The sequence below is a fragment of the Chinchilla lanigera genome, unplaced genomic scaffold (genome assembly GCF_000276665.1).
Source record: "Chinchilla lanigera isolate Chin_1 unplaced genomic scaffold, ChiLan1.0 scaffold00020, whole genome shotgun sequence".
NCBI classification, from domain to species: Eukaryota; Metazoa; Chordata; class Mammalia; order Rodentia; family Chinchillidae; genus Chinchilla; species Chinchilla lanigera.
This window is the reverse complement of record NW_004955421.1, coordinates 22939626-22952816: the sequence shown is the minus strand read 5'-3', so window position 1 is coordinate 22952816 and position 13191 is coordinate 22939626.

The following is a 13191-nucleotide window of genomic DNA, read 5'->3' as shown; positions in this document are numbered from 1 at the left end:
TCCACTGATGATGACAGTAAATGGCTATATGATACCATCATAGATTTATACTCTTAGGGCAATAGACCATCAAGATACTAGCTGAACAGTTTGTTTGGAAAACACAACACAAATGAAAAAAATCTACAATGAAAATGGTTGTCTTTTCAACAGAAGATAACTGTTCTTGTTCAGCAGACTAGGAAACTCATTTCTGAAGTTGATACCATTGACACATTGGCTACAACAATGACTGCTATTTTATTCATAATTGAATAAAAGGAAAACTTCAGTTAATTGTGGATTGATCAGATTGAATTGGTTTGGGACTGTGCTGAAATAGTCCAGAAAATAAATGATGAGGAAATGAACTAAAGTCAGTAAGAATGGTAATACAGAAAAGACTACAGGTTTGAAAGACCCTTAAATAAGAGATTTGGTTACTAACAAGACGGGAGTGGGAGTTGAGGTTTGCAGAGAGCAGTGAAGTAGACCAAGTCTAGAAAAGAGGATTCAGCAAGAATTTCCAGTTAAGAAAGTACCTCTAGGGGATGTAGCTCAGCGGCACAAGCGCCTGCCTGGCAAGATCAAGGTCCTGAGTTTGATTCCTGGTACCAAAAAAAAAAAAAAGAAATTACCTCTATTCATGAAAACTTAAATTCTGTCGTAATAAAATGACTCATACCACTCTTGCAGTCTGGCTTCTACAGGCACAAACCACACATCCATTGCATAGACTCTGAGCTTCGTGGGGACGAGAGCTTCATCATCTCATTCACTCTTTATCCAGCATAGTCCATGTCTCTTAAAAATAGAGCTTTGGATATGTTTTGGTGGTTGGGTTGTGTTGTGCGCAGGATGGAAGCCAGGGCTTTGTGCATGCTAGACAAATACTCTGGCACTGTGCTACACCTGTAGCCCTAGACTGAGTCTTGTTTATTGACCTGGATAAGAATAGGACTTCAATGGGGCACTTTGTCCTTATCTCTAAAAGGGATAGAAAGCCAAATTAATCAACAGAAACAGAAAGATTATAAAATGTATCAGAAAAGGGAAAAAATGTACCAAAGAAGATTATTCACCAAATATCACCAAAACAGCTACTTTTGTCCATTTTGTTTACTGATAAATCTCCAGCATCTAGATCATCTAAGGAGCTTAAAATATTTATAGAAATATATCCCTTACATAAAGATTGGTCAAGCATTTTTCTAAGTGTCAGGCATTGTACTAGTGCCATGTTATAAGAAAATGTGAGTCTTCAATCGCAAAATGCCAGACTTTGAGCCAGTCTACCAGGGTGCCCAGGAAGTACAGAGCCAGCCTTGGAAAACCCTCCTTGACCCCAAACCTTCGCCGGTGCTATTCATGCTTGTACATGACACATCCACATTTCACCCCAAGGGGAGGTGTGTGCAGTGGCCCACGTTCACCTCCTTGGGGCTGACTGTCTGTGAGGAGTAACATTTTTCCTCTTTACATGATTTACCAGAGGACGCCCACCTGCTTTTCCTCAGCTCCTGATCTGTAAGGCTCCTGGGATTTTTCCACAGTGCAGCAAGTGACATCAACCATTTAAAAAGCCACAGCAGACACATCTTAGTGGTCAGGCACAAGCACAAAAGGAGTATCTCTGTTTCAAGTCAAAATACGACACTGAACATTGCCAGGGATGTGGCCCAATGCTGACCTGCAAGCAGAAGCTGTAGCACAGCTCTAGGACAGGCAGAACTCTGTCCAGAGAAGGAGAATTCAACTCCTCAGCTCCTCCAGGCTTTCCACCCATGTCCAAGCTTCTAAGAGATGAAACCATTAGCCAAAAAACTCAAGGCCATCATGGCACACTAACCAACAAAACAAAGCCAGTGGTGTCCCCTCCAAACTTTCTGTCTGATGATGGCTTTCCTCATAAACAGGAATCCGTTAGAGCACTGCAAAGTACACCTGCTCCCAGGTCAGGCTTGAGAAGGAGCACGTTGCTCAATGCATGTATGGATAAGCAGTGTTCCAGACACCCTCCATAGTCCCCCCATAGAAGGAACCCTGCACTCCTCCTTCCAGAAAATGAGCAGCACCCTGAGAACCCAGGAGGTCACAAATATTAATGGCAATTATTCTCTGGGAACTCGATTTATGGTGAAGGGGACAGAGTGTAGTGAAAAGGGACTAAGGTTACATTACCTAAATGTATTATCTAAGCTTTTGTCATGAGCGTATGCTGCTTCACTCTTACTTATTTGTTGTAAGAGCCCTATTTATTCTGAGAGTCATAGAAATGCTTCCCAAAGCCTCTGTGCCTATCACAGCCTTTCACACAGATTCCGTGTCTGAAATCACCATCCCTTTAGGACATGCAGGCTCTGTAATGTCCTCCCCATCTGCCCTTTCTGCAGGTCCAAAGTCACAACTTCTTTGTGACTTTTTCAGCCATTGTCAACCTCAGCCTCCATCCGCCAAAAAATAACACATCTTATACAAGCACCCAGCTATACATTTATCTTGTATCTGCTACCACCATTCTTTATAGAATGAAGGTGAAATAGAACCAAAGAATGAGGTGCTGCTTTATCTACACTACTGAATCCCAGACCTTAATGTGATAGTGCAATGGGGTCTTCATCTCATGAAGTCAAAGAATGAAAATGAGGACAAAGGAGATAGACCGGAGGAATGTTTATTAAGAAGAGATAAATAGCTTTCAGTAGTCAGGAGGGGATCCGAAAGTGGGTTGCCATGGAGACTGTCTGTCTAGGAGTTTTTATAGAAGGCTCAGACCCCTCTGAGTCAAACTAAGGTCAACATATAGTACTAAAACAAGCTTACTTAAACTAGAAATGGACCTATAAGGAGTCAGGGCACTTAACAAGCGTGTGTCTGCGGGTGCCTCTTGAACTCTAGCCCATCTAAGTGGTTTATTAAAAGTGCAAAGTCAAAAGGAGAAAACGTTTTCCAGATAGGACCAGAAGTTATCATAGCAATCATCCATCACCTTGCTTGTTGCATCTCTGGACTTCACTGTCCGCCTGGTTCTTACTAGCTCTTGACCTCAGACTCCTCTCTGACCGAGGCCTGGTTATCCTGACTCTATCTTAGGCCCAGTGCCTCTTTAGCTGCCTGCTGTCTTCTGCCTAACTCGCCTGTCTAGAATATTAGGATGTTGACGTTTCCTTCCCCTACTACAATGTCCCCCTCCAGCTGACTTCCGCCGCTCTGGCCTGTCTGAGAGCTCAAACCCAGGATCAACTCTCAGCAAGTACACCCTCTTTATTAAGAGGCATTATGATGTTTTGGGTTCCGTGGCCCCTGTCTTGTCCTTTTTGAGTCAAACAATCAAGGAAGAAATCTGAAAGTTGCCTACGCATTTTTTCTTCACTTAGCCTAAGATGGCAGCCTCCCTGGCTTCTAATGTATGTTCCACTACAGAAATTTCTCTGGATACCAAAATGTCTTGGGAGAACTTGTTACCTTCTTCTTATGAAGGTTCACTGCCAAAACTCGGTGAAGGAGAGTAAGGGAGTGAACGTTCTTCTCCGCCACACCTGGGCAGGCGTATCACTCCGCGCCTCTCAAAGCTCTGCTACCCATATTGCACACATTGCTCTTTGTAGAATTGAATGACGCATTCAGGGCGCGTCTTCCCGCGAAGCATAAAGTGCTGGTGGAGTCAAATCCCAGAGTTCTTCATGTAGGGACAGTGGACTTCAAGGAAACCATAAATAGCCAAACTTTATCAGAATTTGGGGCTTCTAGGCATAGTTGGATTTTTCTGGGCAAGTGAGCCATGATTTTGATTAGATTCTCTGAAAGGCCTGATGTCAGCTGAGTTCTCCAGGAAGCAGACTGAGACCGTGTGCAGAGTACAAAGTGCACTGGGGACTAATATCGTGAAAAGGAAATTGGCCAAGGTGCGCAGTCATAAAGTGCCTGCCAGCCTACCAGGGAGCTCCCGAGCAAAGGGTGCCCGCAGCGAGAAGTGAAGGCCTAGTGCTGCTACCATCCTACAGGAAGAAAAGGCTTGGATTAGTTTTCGAAACGTAACTTTCCTTGAACTGAGTATGACCCATCTTGGGAAGAACAGGAAGGCTCTTGTACCAACGCCTTTTAAGTCACTGATAATGGTGTCCACTTCAAGGACAGCCAGTCGCTGCTCAGTCATGATTGAGGCTCCTTGGAGAACAGTGAGACCTTGTCCTTGGCAGAACCCTGAGGGAAGATGTACTGCACAAGCAGGGGGGAAGAGCTTTTAATATTTAACAGTTACTGGAACACTGACTGCTGGGAATTGCAGACCTCCAGTAGAGCCGGTACTCCCAGCACTCCCTGTGGATCTCTATTAGGTGTTCCCAAGAAAGATCGGGAGCAGGGCAGAAGATAAAGTGGCCCCTGGGTGTCACAGGCTTGGAGGAAAAAGTCACCTGTCTCCATCAGAAAGGATCAAAGCCTCACCTGGACCCCATCTTTCTTTAGAACAAAAATCTTAAGCTTCTTGGGAAAGGACAGCAGACCATGATACCAGTACCTAAGAAAGCTGAAATCTGGGAGTGGAACAGGGACATTGAAGGGAAATGCTCTTACCTACCTCCTCCTGCCCCTTCAACACATCAAAATTCTGGAGAAGTTCAAAGCCACTGATACCCTGAAAGCAATCGCAGCAACAGCAAGCCCCAAATCCAGCTCAACTCAATTCTGACATTAATGTAAATTAGCCAAGCCCCAATAGTAATGGTTTAGCAGAGGAGGAGGATGAGTGCCCAAGTTGGGCAGTCATCCATTAGTATCTGTCAGGGGTGGATCCAGAATCCTGCAATTTGCAAGTACAGAAGAAGTGATTATCTTATCTTCCAACTTTTTAGTCTGTTTGAAATTTTCCACCACGTATAATTAGGGACTGGAGATCAGGCTTAGAACAAGAATTCAGTTCAAGGGCTATAGAAGAAGCTAAGTACCGACGTCCCTCTTTTAATGCCTGTTTAATGACTGTTCAAATCTAGCACTGAGGCGCACTTACAACCTACATTTGGACCTAGGACGTAGGAGCACGAGCGGCAGTGTGGCCTTATGGTGGCTTCTTCTACAGCACAGTGCTGTAATTTTTGCTGATTGTACTGTGCAGTACAGTGCTATACATAGCTTTATGTTCTATTATACATTACAGTACTGCATAGTTATGCAAATGAAAGCAAAGCCATAAAGTGGGAGTTTCTCTTAACCATTTCCTTCAGTTCTTTGTTCTGAATGCTGTAACGCACATGCTATATACAATTCCGCATTTAGCAACCAATTCATTTAATGGCCTACTTGCAGGAATGGAACTCATTTGTTAAAGGAGGAATGTCTGTGCTGTCTCAAGGATCTTGGAACTTCCCAGAGACCCTGGAATGACCCTTTGAGCCCTTTTTTTTTTTTTTAAATTTTAAGACAGGGTCTTGCTATGTAGTTCAGGCTGGCTTCGAACTCAGAGCAATCCTCTTACCTCAACCTTCTGAATGCTGGGATTGCAGACTTGCGCCACCACACCCGGCTTCCTTGTGCCATTCTTAAGAATATGTTTTAAATGCATTCCTAGAAGGCGTGGTGGTGCACAGCTGTAATCCCAGCACTAGGAAAGCTGAGGCAGGGGGATTACTGTAAATTCAGGCCAGCCTGAGCTACAAAGTGAGTTTAAGGCCATTCTGCACTGCATAGTGAAAACCTGTTTCAAAAAGCCAAAAAAAAGTGTTCCTGGAGATTGACCTCATTCTACTTCTGTTTTATTAAGCATCTACTAAATGTCAGCACTATGTGAGATCCTGAGGACACACATAGTAAATAAAAAGCTTTCACTGGCTTTGCTGAAGCTTAAAGTTGAGGAATATCTGGGTTTCCAGCATACCCCCTCCCCTTGGCTCTTGCTGATAGTGCTCTTTGTTTCGGGAACGTAATTGGCAATTTAAGCCACACTTCCGGTGATGAGTCATGACTGCAGAACATCACTCAGGGAACTCCATCCTTTACCCTCTGTTTGCTCTAGAGTCAGACAGGTGAGCCAGGTCTGGGTAAGACCCTAAAAGGGAACATCTGTTGGGAACGTCTGTGCAGGCTTTTCCTTGCTAGTGACAGAGCAAACAGAGGAGGGAAAGTTCTTTGTCTCTGCCACTTACTTCCTGCTTGGGCCCTGCCGTGCAGGTCCGTGATGCTTCAAGCAATGGCATCTGTCATTACCTGTGACAGGAGACTCACTAAAGATGACAGAGAAGAAAGAAGGAAGACCTGGCCCTTTGGGACTTCTTGGGCAGGACTCTACCCCAGACATCCTTCACTCCTGAGCAGTTATTATATAATAGTAACAGACCCATGTGAATACTGCTCATCATACACTGTTACTGTTAGGAGCCTATCAGGTCCTACCCTTCGACCCAGCAATTCCACCTTCAGACATTTGTCTTAAGGATGTGGTTAAGAATTTGCCCAAGGGGGCTGGGGATTTAGCTCAGCGGCAAAGCGCCTGCCTGGCAAGCGCAAGGTCGTTTGTTCGGTTCCCGGTACCAGAGAAAAACCAAAAACCAAAAAAAAGAAAAAAAAAAAAAGAATTTGCCCAATGACTCATGATTATAAACAGCATAGGTGCTGTTCCTAACAGTAAAAATAAATTTAAAGCCAATTTAAATATCCACTAATGAAATGTAGAAAAAATAATAGAATGTGGGTTAAATAAATTGTACAATCATACTGGTAACATCAGTTAGCTATTAAATATGATAGTATAAGAGTTTATAAAAACCATGGAAGGAAGGTAAGGATGCATTATATTTAAAAACAAAATCTAGGTCACAGAAAAAAGATGTACATTATGGTTTCCTTTGTGTAGAACACACATATATGCAGAGAAGGAGAGAAAAGACAAAGAAAAGGCATATGTCAAAGTCCTAATGACAGTCATCTTAGACTTATGAGCATTTAACATTTTTTATTTTCATATATTCAGATTTTCTAATTTTTCTCCATTGAACATTTACTTCCTTCTTTGCATTTCCCATAGACCCTAGAATAGTGCTGGACCCCAGTTGGTATTTAAATAATCCAGAATTAATGGGACACAGTCTCTAGAAGAGATCATCTTGGCCTTCTTGCTTTCAAATAATTCAAATAATTCACAACATACTAAAAGTTTTGGGGAGTGAGAAGATTCTACCCACAGATAACTTCAATTCATCCTGAACTCTGCCTCACCCAGAGTTTCAAGGTACATTCTGATCTTCAGAAGTCTAGATTGCAGATCCCCTTCCCCTGCGCCCTCTCCGTACCTGTTCCCTGCCTGGTCCCCCTGCCCACCACCGTAGTCCAAACTGATGGGGGCTGTGGGGTGTGTGCAGCAGCAGGGGAGCGGGAGAAGGAACTGGGGTGGGCATACTGAGCTGCTGAGCTGAAGGGACAGAAAACATAAAGATAATATCCAAGCCAAGCCCCATTTAATAGCTACTAAGAGCCTTGTCATTCTTCCTTCAGTGCAAGAGGGATTCTTTAGCAGCCATCAGGATTAGGCTAGGAACTGAGGACCTCAAGGTGAATGAGCCATGTCCCTGCTCTTAATTAGCTCACTATTCATGTAGGAGCAGAGACCAACAAACAGCTAAAATGTAGTACTTGCAATGCTAGGATAAGCTAGCACACTAGAGAGAGAGAGAGAGAGAGAGAGGGAGAGAGGGACTGAAGTTGGCCACTTTGGTGAGATTTACTTTTCAGAGAACTGAGACTAAAAGTGGGAGGTGTTTGTAAAGGGAAAGCGTTCCATGCCGAGCAATAGCAGAGGCACAGACACGCCCACTCACAGGTCAGCTGGAAGTGGCTGTGTACCTGACACGCTTGGTGCTTGGGCAGGTTAGTTTTGACATGTCCTTCCTATTAAGTAACAGCAACCATAAAACCAAATGAGTGAGGGTGGCTAGGGGAAAAATTCAGAACCTGCCAGACATCATGGTATCCACTGTAATCTCAGCCCCTCAGGCAGCTGAGACAGGAGGGTTGGCATGCTCAGCCCAGCCTGGGCAACTTAGTGAGATCCTGTCTCAAAATAAAAAATAAAAAGGGATGGGATGTAGCTCAGACAAGAGCACTTGTCTAATGCGCACAAGGTCCTGGTTTTGATCCCAAGTACTGAAAAAAATGCAAAACATATTTTCTTTTTATTAAACTATGTATATGTAGTTACACAGATATAAAAAAAACTAGCAAATTTTAATAAAATCAAAGAATTAACAAGGACGGGGCGAGGTGGAAAGAAGGAACAAGTAAAAACAAAGTGAGAAAAGAAAAACATCAAAACATTAGAAAAATACACAATATAAGCAACTACTAAATCATACTGTGGACCTTTAATGTCTGGATTAATTCTTTATTTTCAAACAAAATTAAGATTTCATTTTTAAATGTTATCAAATTCAGTAAAGTATTTCCCACATGAAATGAAATTTGCTCTTGCCAAAATATTATACCCTCTAGTGCATAAAATGTCACTGATTTAAATGTCAAAATGCTAATGTTAAAAATTCCAAGTGGTCACATAGCACGACAAAGTGAAATAATTCAAGATCTATTTATCTGATTTTCTGATCACTAGCTATCACTGTTAATTTCCATCTAGAGTTTAAACATAGAAATATGTAGCACTGAAGCCAAAGTAAGCTGGAGGATTCTGAACTACAACAAACTTACTTTTTTTTATGATCTTAATTTTTTTACTACTTTAGTTCCTTAGTATATGTGTGTGTAGTAAGAACATAATGTTTACATGCCTTGTGCGGAGTTGGCACATGTACATAACACACCCCAATTCCTTTTGATCATCCCCTTCCCCTCCCTCCATCTCTTCATCACCTTCTCCTCTGAGGATGATCTTTTTCCCTACTTCCTATTATTTTTTATTTTGCTCTTTATTTTTACTCTGAGTTTTCCATTTAAGAGAAACCATGCAATAGTCTCTGGAAACAAAAGCATGTAGCTGAACCTGCAGACAGCACAGCCTGACTATATCCCTGGGAGTTCTCTGAATGAGCTTCCAGTATAAATCAAGTATTAATAAACAAACAATAAAAGTCCGATATGTGAAACTTACATGTGTCACTAAAACTCGGCCAAAACCACAGCAATTGTTTAGATGCTTACGCCAACAGATTTTTTTTCTAGAAGATGTATTCGATTGTGGACATTATGTAGAACCACGAGTTCATGGTGATGACAAAAAGGAGACACTAAATTTTAACCCTGTTTTATTATTAATTTTAAAACCTTTTGTGGCACCTGCACCAAGGCTGCTTGTACCTGAGGCAGGTGGTCCTCACAGCCCCATTCTTGACATGCCATTCACAGATCCCACCAGAGCACAGCTTCCAGTAAGATGGATGCTAAGATTGAGGAGCAGTGCTCAGAGATAAGGACACGTAGGCAGAGCCCACCCCCCACCACCAAAAAAAATCTTGGAAGGAGTTTCTGTTTTATTTTGCCGAGAGACATCCTGGCAGAGAAAAGGATCTTTCAACTCCACATCTCTGTTCTCTATGGAAAAGTTCAGTTGAGCTTCCCAGCCACCGAAAACGCTCCGAACCTCTTCATGGTCATCCGCACCCCTCCAGGATACGACAGAGGACAACAAATACATTCACAAAGGCCAGGGCAAAACAAACCCCCAACCTGCCACCCCAAGGCCAATCTGCCCAGAATTTTCTGTAACCAGCTATTCGAGCTAAGCTGTCACTTTCCTTTCACCCTTTGGAATTTCTTCCTGACCCACTTTCTTCTAAGTGACCAACTCCATAAATGTTGTGTGTGCCTTTACTTTCAGGGACATTCAGGTTCTAGAGCTGTCAGGGAGCAGGTCTCACATAGTGGCCTTCATACCTTGTAAGGACAGATAAAGAGGAAGTTAGGTCCCTACCTAGGGAAGACCTGTATTTGAAAATCTTAGGTTGCTCTAGTGACACTGCTGCTGCCCACTCTCACGCATTTGCCCTTTCACATTCTCGAAACTCTTATCTCTAGCAGTTTGCCGGTGGAGTTTCCTTAGAGAACCTGAAAACTTCCCTGATACAAGCAGAAATCAAGAGAAAAGGCCCCTGCTTTAAGGAGAAGCAAAGATAGCAGGTGACCGGGACAAAACTTTGGGATGCTCCCTAGGACGAGAGATAAATTTATATAAAGTTACCCTCCGTAAGGACCAGTTCCCCAGCTGAGCGAGGACAACTGGAAAAAGAAAAAAAACCTCAAATCACATTTCCGCATTAATAGGGTCTTCTCCCTCTCTAGAACAGATACGTGCACCTTCCTTTCCATCAGAGGCAGAATAAAATGAGGTCATGATAAGCCAGGAGAGGCACACCTAAAAATAGAAGGAAACAAAACTTGCTTGTCTTAATCTTAATTCTGTAAAGAAAGGAGAAAAGACGCTGCGTTTATATTGTTACCACAAGCCAAATTTCAGGTAGATTTTTTTTTTTATCTGAATTGACATTACTTGTATTATGTGAAAAGGTCCATTCAGTTATTTAATCTAAAGTGCTCAAGGTTAGGAACTCTCGCAGGAAACTGGCACAAGTAAATAGTTTCTGGAAAGGCACATTTGAATCAGGCCTTGAAGAAATCAAACAGAAACAGCAATCAGGAAAGTCAGCAGCTCCCAGTGGAAGACTCTCCAAGCACAAAGGAAGGAAGCAAAAACGACGAAAGAATCACTTGCCAGCCCTTCTCTCAGTACTGGAGCTGTCTGATGGATGATCATTTTAGAGTTATGTTTCCTTTGCTTAAAGAAATTGAGAAACTTGCAAGTAAGTGCAAAGAACAAGAGACTGTGAGGAATGACCAAGCATATCTGAAAAGTCGCGCATTCCACTGGCAAGAATATGGAATCAGTTAATGATGATTAATAAATTACTGGCAGAGCGCATTTCCTACAATGATACCTAACTGTAGTAGTGTCCTGGGGAGGACGAGTGGGCTAGAACGCAGGCCTGCAGGAAGGATACGGGATGCACTACAGAGAGACAAGATCTGTCAGGGTAGGGGAAACTGGTGATGCATTGACCCCAAATCTGCAGTACCCCAAGTAACACAAGCTTACTCCTTACCCAAAGCAAGCAAGTGGTCCTTGCTCAAAGAACAGAGCCGTCCTTCTTTGTCACTGTCTTGTCATCTTGGTAATTCGAGCACCCACAATCCTTCCAGCGTGTGCTTCTGCCATCCCTGAGCTCCCACTCGTGTTCGGATGCAGCCAGCAGCAGGTGAGTGTGAGCCTGGGGTCCCCAAGCCCCAGCCCTCAGGGGCCGTCACTGCTCTTCCCCACACTGGCCAGAGCTCACTGTGATCACTTATTCTGCATTTTATTTATCGAAGTCATGAGCTTTTTATGTTGGACCCACTTATGTGATATTTGTACTAGTAAAACATCCTAATACTAAGCTATCATCACATTCTTTGAACAAATCATATTCAGCAAGGTGGGACATTGTCTTATTGTGCCATGAGCTCATATTTTTAGTAGAATTTTCACTTCTCTGTTTACAAAGAAAATTACCATCTATATCTCTTTTCTCTTTTACCTTTCTTCTTTTTCTCTTTCTTTCTTTTTTTTTTTTTGTTGTTGTTTTTTTGTTTTTTCCTATTAGGATTCTGCTAAATGAATCTATATATTGTCTGCATAATACGCAACATATTTACTGGCCTTATGAGTGTAGCAGCTCCTAAATCTTTAAAGCCCTATAAACTGAATATTTTTAAAAATAAGGTAATCTTGCAAATGACATAATTTTATCATTTGCAATAACATAGGTGGACCTGGACACCGTCCATCATGTTGGGTGAAGTAAGCCAAACTCAGAGAGACAAATATCATATATCTCCTTAATATGTGGAATCAAGGAAGAAAAAGAGAGAAAGAAAGGAGAAGAAAGACTATTATTAGAGAAGAAGAAGGGAATTGGAGGAAAGTAGAGGGGTGTAAGTGTGGGTAACAGAGGGGGCTGAAATGAGCAAAATATATACATTGAAATCCCCCCCAAATATGAAATTAGTGAGGGTGGCAGGGAAAGGCATATAAGGGGGGGGAATGATAAAACTTATGTCTTGTATAACTCTAATCTCTGTACCTAGTAAAAAAAGTAAAAAAGAAAAATTGTGCTTTGTAAGGTCATTTATGTGCTTGGTTTTATCAACATGCACTGGACCAGTCCCCAAGGTCCTGAGTTCTGATCTTGCTGGATTCCCGTTACCTGGGGCAGGGCACAGTGTCATGTCATCCTGAGCAACCTGCTAATCCATAAAGAAGGTACAGAGTAGACGTGATCAGCAAAAACCCTTCCAACAATCAAGATTTTCTTTCTGAATTTCAATTTTGACTCTCACAGTTCAGAAGCCAAGAAAGGTCGCATTAAAAACCGAGACTTCTTTTCTTTCTTTTTTTGAGGATGGGCTTTGGTTTCCTAGGTAAAAAGAAGGTAGATGTGAAAAAATGGCATTTGTTAGCTTTGTATAAACAACAAAATGCAAGTATCAAAATCTACCCTGAGCCCCATTAACATGCACTCAGTACAAGTTAATCAAAAATGTTAATAAAACCTATCAAAAATTCACACACTTCTCTGTCCCTGTCCCTTATACAGTGGAAAATGCAAAGTGAGACTCTTGTCCCTACATTAATCTAGTCTAGTCCATAAACAGGTTCATGAGGAACCTGTGAGCTTAATCAGTCAGTCATCAATTGTATCAGAGCAGGAAATAATGCAGTGACCCTGGGCCCAGTTCTCTGCGTTAGAATAATGGGATCGCTTCTTATTTCCTGAAATGTAATCATAGCAAAGGCAGTGACTTGAAATTTAATCTGATCAAGGCAGAAGGACAAAGATAAGACAGAACTCCATTTCTTCTGTCCTTACCTCCAGGACACACTCAAGGCAGTGCCAGGCCCGACCTTGAGCTAAGCTGCTCCTTGGGGCAGACCTGTTGTCACACTGGGTCAGGGCTCACCCATAGTTAGGTACAGTACTTTCCAAAGAAAATAAAAACTGAGCCTCCTTTAGTCCACCTGTCATTGCCTGAGTAAACTGTCTCAAAATCCAGATTAACACAATTCTGTCCAAAACAAGAATTCTTCACTTTAAGAAATTATGTTTCCTCCAAATGGCAAACAAATACATGAGAAAATGTTCAACGTCACTAGTCATTTGAGAAATGCAAATTAAAACAACA